Source organism: Phodopus roborovskii, unplaced genomic scaffold (genome assembly GCF_943737965.1).
Source record: "Phodopus roborovskii unplaced genomic scaffold, PHOROB, whole genome shotgun sequence".
NCBI classification, from domain to species: domain Eukaryota; kingdom Metazoa; phylum Chordata; class Mammalia; order Rodentia; family Cricetidae; genus Phodopus; species Phodopus roborovskii.
In genome coordinates, this window is record NW_026126602.1 from 12,754,932 (window position 1) to 12,762,500 (window position 7,569).

A 7,569-nucleotide genomic window follows, 5' to 3' on the forward strand; every position below is an offset into this window, starting at 1 on the left:
CCTGGAGTTATATTCAGAAAGCAGCCTCCTATACCAATTTGTTCAAGGGAACCTCCTACTTTCTCTTCTAAGAGGTTGAGTGTTGCTGGATTGATGTTGAGGTCTTTGATCCATTTGAACTTGAGTTTTTGCATAGCAATAGACATGGGTCTATTTGCAGTCTTCTACATACCATCATCCAATTGTGCCAGCAGCATTTGTTGAAGATATTTTCCTCTTTCCTTTGTATACTTTTACCTGTTTTGTCCAAAATCAGGTGTTCATAGGTGTGTGGGTTAATATTAGGATTTCCAATTAGATTCCATTGGTATACTTGTCTATTTTTGTTTCAATAGCAGGCTGTTTTCAGGACTATAGCTCTGTAGTAGAGCTTAATATCAGGGATGGTGATGCCTTCTGAAGTTCTTTTATTGTATTGGGTTGTTTTGGCTATCCTGGGTCTTTTGTTTTTCCATATAAAGTTAATTATTATCCTTTCAAAGTCAGTGAAGAATTGTGCTGGGATTTTAATGGTAAATGCATTGAATCTGTAGATTGCTTTTGGCAAGATTACCATTTTTACTATGTTTATCCTACCTATCCAAGAGCATGGGAGATCTTTCCATTTTTTGGTATGTTCTTTAATTTCTTTCTTTAAAGACATAAAGTTCATATGATATAGGTCTTTCACTTGTTTGGTAAGCATTACCCCAAGACACTTTATGTTGTTTGTGGCTATTGTAAAGGGTGATGTTTCTCTGATTTCTTTCTCAGCCTCTTTGTCGTCTGAAAAAAGTAGGGCTACTGATTTTTTTGAGTTTATCTTGTGTCCTGCTAGTTTGCTGAAGGTGTTTATCAGCTGTAGGAGTTCCCTGGTAGAGTTTTTTGGATGGCTTATGTAAACTATTATATCATCTGCAAATAAAGTTTGACTTCTACCTTTTCTTGATCTCCTTTTGTTGTCTAATATCTTTAGCTAGAACTTCAAGTACAATATTGAAGAGATATGGAGAGAGAGGGCAGCCTTGTCTTTTTTCTGATTTTAGAGGAATAGCCTTAAGCTTCTCTCCATTCAGTTTGATGTTGGCTGTTAGTTTACTGTATATTGCTCTTATTATGTTTAGCTATGTTCCTGTTATCCAAGATCTCTCCAAGATTTTTATCATTAAAGGGTGTTGAACTTTTTTGAAGGCTTTTTCAGCATCTAGGGAGATGATGATATGGCTTTTCTGTTTCAGTTTGTTTATATGGTGGATCATGTTGATAGATTAACCATCCTTGCAACCCAGGGAAGAAGCCTACTTGATCAAGGTGGATGATTTCTCTGATGTATTCTTGGATTTGGTTTGCCAGTATTTTATTGAGTATTTTTGCATCGATATTCATCAGGGATATTGGTCTGTAGTTTTCTTTCTTAGTTGTGTCTTTGTGTGGCTTGGATTAACAAGGCAATTGTGGCCTCATAAGAGGAGTTTCGTAATGAACCTTCTGTTTCTATTGTGTGGAACAATTTGAGGAGTATTAGTATTAGTTCTTCCTTGAATTTCTTTTTGAATTCTGCACTGAATCCATCTGGCCCTGGGCTTTTGGAAGGCTTTTGATGACTGCTTCCATTTTGTTGGGGGTTATAGGTACATTTAAGTTATTTGTCTGTTCTTGTTTTAATTTTGGTAAGTGATAGTTATCCAGCAATTTGTCTATTTCCTTTGAATTTTCAAATTTTGTGGAGTATGGGTTTTCAAAATATGACCTGAAAATTGTCTGGATTTCCTCTGTGTCCATTGTTATGTTCCCCTTTTCGTTTCTGATTTTGTTAATTTGCATGTTCTCTCTCTGCTTTTTCGTTAATTTGGATAAAGATCTGTCTATCTTGTTGATTTTCCCAAAAAAAAAAAAAAAAAAAAAAAACTTTTTGTTGCATTGATTTTTTTTTTTGTATTGTTTTCCTTGTTTCTATTTTATTGATTTCAGTCCTCAAATTGATTATTTTGCGGTGTCTACTCCTCCCAGGGTGAGTTTGCTTCTTTTTGTTCTAAGGCTTTCAGTTGTGCTGATAATTCTCTAATGTGACTATCCTTTGTTTTCTTCATATGGGCACTTAGTGTAATGTACTTCCCTTGTAGCACTGCTTTCAAGGTGTCCCATAAGTTCGGGTATGTTGTGTCCTCATTCTTATTGAATTTTAGTAAATCCTTAATTTCTTTATTTCTTCTTTGATGCAGGTATGGTGCAATTGCACATTGTTCAATTTCCATGAGTTTGTAGGTATTCTGCTATTTGTGTTGTTGTTAAAATCCAATTTTAAAGCATGATGGTCTGATAAGACACACTGGACTTCCAATTTTTTTTGTATCTGTTGCGGTTTGTTATGCTGCCTAGTATGTGGTTGGTTTTAGAGAAGGTTCCATGTGGAGCAGAGAAGAAGGTATATTTCTTTGTGTTTGGATGGAATGGTCTATAGATGTCTGTTAAGCCCAATTGAGACATAACTTCTGTTAGTTCTTTTGTCTCTTTGTTAAGTTTCTGACTGGTGGTCCTGTCTAGTGTTGAGAGTGGGGTGTTGAAGTCATCCACTATAAGTATGTGAGGTTTTATGTGAGCTTTGAATTTTAGTAACATTTCTTTCACGAATGTGAATGCCTTTGTATTTGGGGCATACAATGTTCAGAATTGAGACTTTGTGTTGATGGATTTTCCTGTGATGAATATGAAATGGCCATCTTCATCTCTTTTGATTAATTTTGGTTTGAAGTCTAACTTGTTAGATATTGGGATAGCCACACCTGCTTGCTTCTTGGGTTTATTTGATTGGAAGATCTTTTCCCAGCCCTTTACCCTGAGGTAATGTCTATCTTTGAAGCTTAGATGTGTTTCCTGTATGCTGCAGAAGGAAGATTGAGTCAGGGGAGGAATAGAAGACAGAGCAGAGAGAGAGAGAGAGAGAGAGAGAGAGAGAGAGAGAGAGAGAGAGAGAGAACATAAAAGAGGGAGCCATTATTGGTTTGATGAGAAACCTGAACCTAAAGAAATGTGTAGAGACCTTCAAGACTGACTCCAACTGACAATTTGAGCAACCATGGAAAGACTACCATAAATGCCCTTCCTGGATAGTGAGATCAACAACCACCATCATGGAACCCTCATCTAGTATCTATTGGAAACAGAAGCAAACACCCACAACTAAACAGAGTTGAACTAGTATCCAGATTCAGAGAGAGAGGACAAGATCAGGTTGCAGAAACACATAAAGACAGCTGACCTGAACCAGGGAGAGCTAATGGACCCCCAGACTGATAGCTGGGAATCCAGCGTGGGACTGACTCAGACCCCCTGAACATGGGTCTCAGCTAGAAGGCCTGAGCAGTCTAAGGGACCTCAGACAGTGGAACCAGGATGTATTCCTGGTACACAAAAGGACCTTGCAGACACATCCCCCATGGAGGTATACTCCCTTAACCTAGAGACAGGAGAGAAGTCCTAGTCCCTACTTCAAATGACTTGACAGATTTAGATGAGCCCTCCTGGATAGCATCACCCTACATGTGGAGTGGGGGGGGGGGGTTGAGGGGATGGTGGTGTGGGTGCATGTGAGGAGGGAGAGGGAAAAAGGGAGGGAGGGAGAGGGAACTGGGATCGATATATAAAATTAAAAAATAAAATAAATTAAATGGTTTAAAACAAACACTTTTGTTCTACATATTTTATGTTTTCTTTTCATTATTTATTGTTTCCACTAGAGCATAGGGAACTAGACACCATAAGTTCTTGGGTTTTTTTTTTTAACCCAATTTAACATACATTTTAGTGTTTATTAGGAAGAAAAGGTTGTTGGAGCATTTACTAACAAGCCTTGCTCCACACAGCCCGTGTCCCACACATAGCAAATGTCTCCACTCAGCCAGTGTTTCACACACAGCAAGTGTCTCCACACAGCCTGTGCCCTACACACAGCCCGCGCCCTTCACAGAGCAAGCTGTTCCTTTCCTCTTTAGATGCTTGTGCCTTAGCATAATGGCCACTCAGTGATGTGGAGTACTAACTGGACAACTTAGCCTGTATCACTGGCACACTGTAAATGCAAACATCAACTTGCAGAAAAAAAACGCAAAAAAAATAAATAAATTTTTATAAAAGTAGTTAGATGGTATGAAATCCATCATAGTTGCATCTTTATGTATCTCAGCAATTAACCTTATATGAAGTTGGCATTTAATGAAGATATAATTATCATGCAGCTACAGATTTTATTTGGAGTTAAATATTATGTAGTCTAGAACAGATCTACTATTCACACTTTACAGCAGAAATTAAGCTTTTTATTAGGACACAAAACCTTAATACCATCAACTATTAAAAGCTATGAAAACTACAGTATAATTTAGTAATATAGGTTTAATCACATAGTGTAGAACTATCATTACCACATTAGCATAATTTTTGTAATGTCTCTTAAATACCATAGGTTTGAACTTTATAAGCATCTGTACATTCAGTTAGGTTAGAGATTCAAGGCTTCTCCTGACTTACATGTTCTGTTACACATGCCTTCATTATTTGTATAAGGTATTGCCAACATCCCCAAATATCAGGCATATTCAAGTTCAACTGTCAAATACAAAATTCAGGCTAAGCTAATACTTCCAAGTTTACTGAATGCCACTCACTCTAAATTGTAAAATAAAGATATATACATTTATGTAAATGAGTTTCACATTTATTGATAATGTAAATTAGTCTCTTGGTTATAGGCATTTCCTAATTTTAAGATTATATAATATGCATTTTATGTTAGAAATACTGGAGGAGATAGAGGGGTGGCTAAACATGTCACTCTCAGGCTTTCTCTTATAAGATTGACAAGTTAATTCGGAACCAAGAAAAGTAAATATATAATCAAAAGCTTTCAAAAACAAAAAGTGCAGTCTGGGAATGTAGCCTAGTGACATATTGCTTATGGGGCACCAGTGAGCTGATGAGGCTGTGTTTAATTTTCAGCAAAGGAAAACAAAAAGACCCTGTGTTGGGTAGATGGCACATGCCTGTAATTCTAGCATTGGGGAGGTGGAGGCAGGAGGGTGATGAGTTCAAGGTAAGTTTCAGCTATATAGTGAGTTCAGATCAGCCTGGGCTACATAATGAGATCCTGACTCCAAAATAAAAAATTAAAATAAAAGAAAAATAAAGTGTTATAGTCTGGGTTATTTAAAAACTCATACAAATCTTGTTCAAATGGAGGAATAAATTCTCAAATTCACTTTCATCTAAATATTTAACAGATCATTCACTATTGACTATACGATGGGAAATGTCATTCTGTAAATGTGTTTCTCATACTGGTTAATGAATAAAGCACTGTTGGCCAATAGGAAAGCAAGATAGGTGGGACTAGGAGACAAGGAGGATTCGAGGAAGTAGGAAGGAGGAGTCAGCATGGAAAGACTGGAGAACAGAGGTCTGGGCCCATTCTCTGGTAAGATGAGACCACGTGGTAATACTTAGATTAATAGAAATGGGTTAATACTTAAGACAGAGCTAGCCGATAAGAAACTAGTACCTGGCCAACAGTATTATATCAAATACAGAGTCTCTGTGTGTTATTTGGGGCTGGCGCCGCGGTGGGTCCGGACAAGCAGGGAAAACCTACTCCTAACATTATGGCGCCGCAACGTGTCTAGTAAGAACTTCCATTTAAAACTTAAAAAAGCTTTAAAAAGAGTTTTACAAACAAAAGAACAGAGACAAGCAAGGCTTCTTGATAACAGCATGTTTCTCAGTTGATCTCTGTTTTGAGTGAGACAAGCAAAGATTTGCGCGGCTCCTTTTTTTTTTTTTTAGGTATTTTTTTTTATTTAATTTTATATAACAAAGTCCAATTAAATGAAAACAAACATTTATACACAATATTTGGGAATTTGGGCGTCATTCTTTCCAAACTACTTCCTGCTGCTAAGGGGTGCTATCTTGGGGGATTCGAAGAAGATTCAGATATCCTGGCTGTAGTCTGTAGGGCTGTTTTGTTCAGCTGTTTTGAATGTAGGATCAGCTTGTACTCTGTTTCAGGCGGTCTGGCGTGATCAAACCACATTAGTCTGGAAGGAATCTTTTCATTTTCTGTGGAAACAAAAATAGAAATCCTTTTCCCCAGTAACTTGTCCTTCAACTTAAATTTTGGAGTCAAAGCATTTTTTTTAATTTAATTTATTATTTTACATGTCGATCCCAGTTCCCTCTCCCTCCTTCCCCCCATCCCTCCCTCCCTCCTTCCCTCCCTTTTACCCTCTCTGACCTCTCACATGCACTCTAAACACCCTCCTCTCCCATCCCCTCACCCAAATTCCACATGTAGGGGAATACCATCCAGTTGGGGTCATGTGGATCTGACAGGTCCTGTGAAGTAGGGACTAGGGCTTCTCTCCTATCTCTAGAATAAGGCAGTTATCCATCCATGGGGGATATGTTTGCAAAGTCCTTTTGTGCACCAGGGATACATCCTGGCTCCACTCTCTGAGGTCTCTTAGACTGCTCAGTCCTTCTGGCTGAGACCCATATTCAGGGGGGGCCGAGTCAGTCCCATGCTGGCTTCCCAGCTATCAGTCTAGTGGCCCTTAGCTCCTCCTTGTTCAGGTAAGTTGTCTCTATGTGCTTCTGCCACATGGTCTTGTCCTCTCCATCTGCTTCTGGGTTCTAGTTCGACTCAGTATGGGTGTTCGCTCCTATTTTCAACAGGCATTAGTTGAGGGCTCCATGGAGAAGTTAGTTGTTGATCTCCCTCTCCGGGAAGGGCATTTATGATAGCCTTTCCTTTAAAGGAGATTTCCTGACTCATCATAAGTGGCAAAAAAAAAAAAAAAAAAAAAGCATGGCTTTTAAGAAAGGAACTAGTACCTGGCCAACAGCATTATATCAAATACAGAATACAGATATCAACTACAGAGTCTCTATATGTTAATTGGGGCTGCCGCTGTGGTGGGTCCAGGCCGGCAGGGAAAAAAAACTAACTCTTTACAACTATAAGAGTAATTGATTTAAAAAAAAAAAAAAAAAAAACTAGTAGTCTGAGGTAGCCTTAAGAGTTCTTATATGTTACATCTCACAAGTGCCAGGTATAAACTATTATTCCCAGAAGGTGGGCAGGGGTGTGGGATGGTACCATTAAATACCTAACATTTATTAAGGTGTTATTATTTACCAGACACAGTATTGAGAGCACTCCAAATCCTACAGTCACCCAACACTATTAAACTAGTATTTATATTGCGTTTATATATTACACATAGCAGTGGGGGCCACAGCATTCAAGGAACCAGCCCCAAATCACAGAGCTGGCAGGCAAGGCTTCATAATTATAAGTAGGCTTTTTCTTCAGTGTGAGACCCATAAGACACAATGGGAAAGGAGCATGTGGGCTTCAGTGCAGAGGCTGGGAACACTCATAAACTATTTGTTTCCATGGGCCAGGGAGGAGAGTAACATGAATCATTACTCTGCACAAATAACCCTCTTACAACCCTCTCTTGACTGAGACCCTCTGCTGTGGCTATGACATCTGTGCCGACACAACACGCACAGAGCCTGTGACTTTGTGTATCA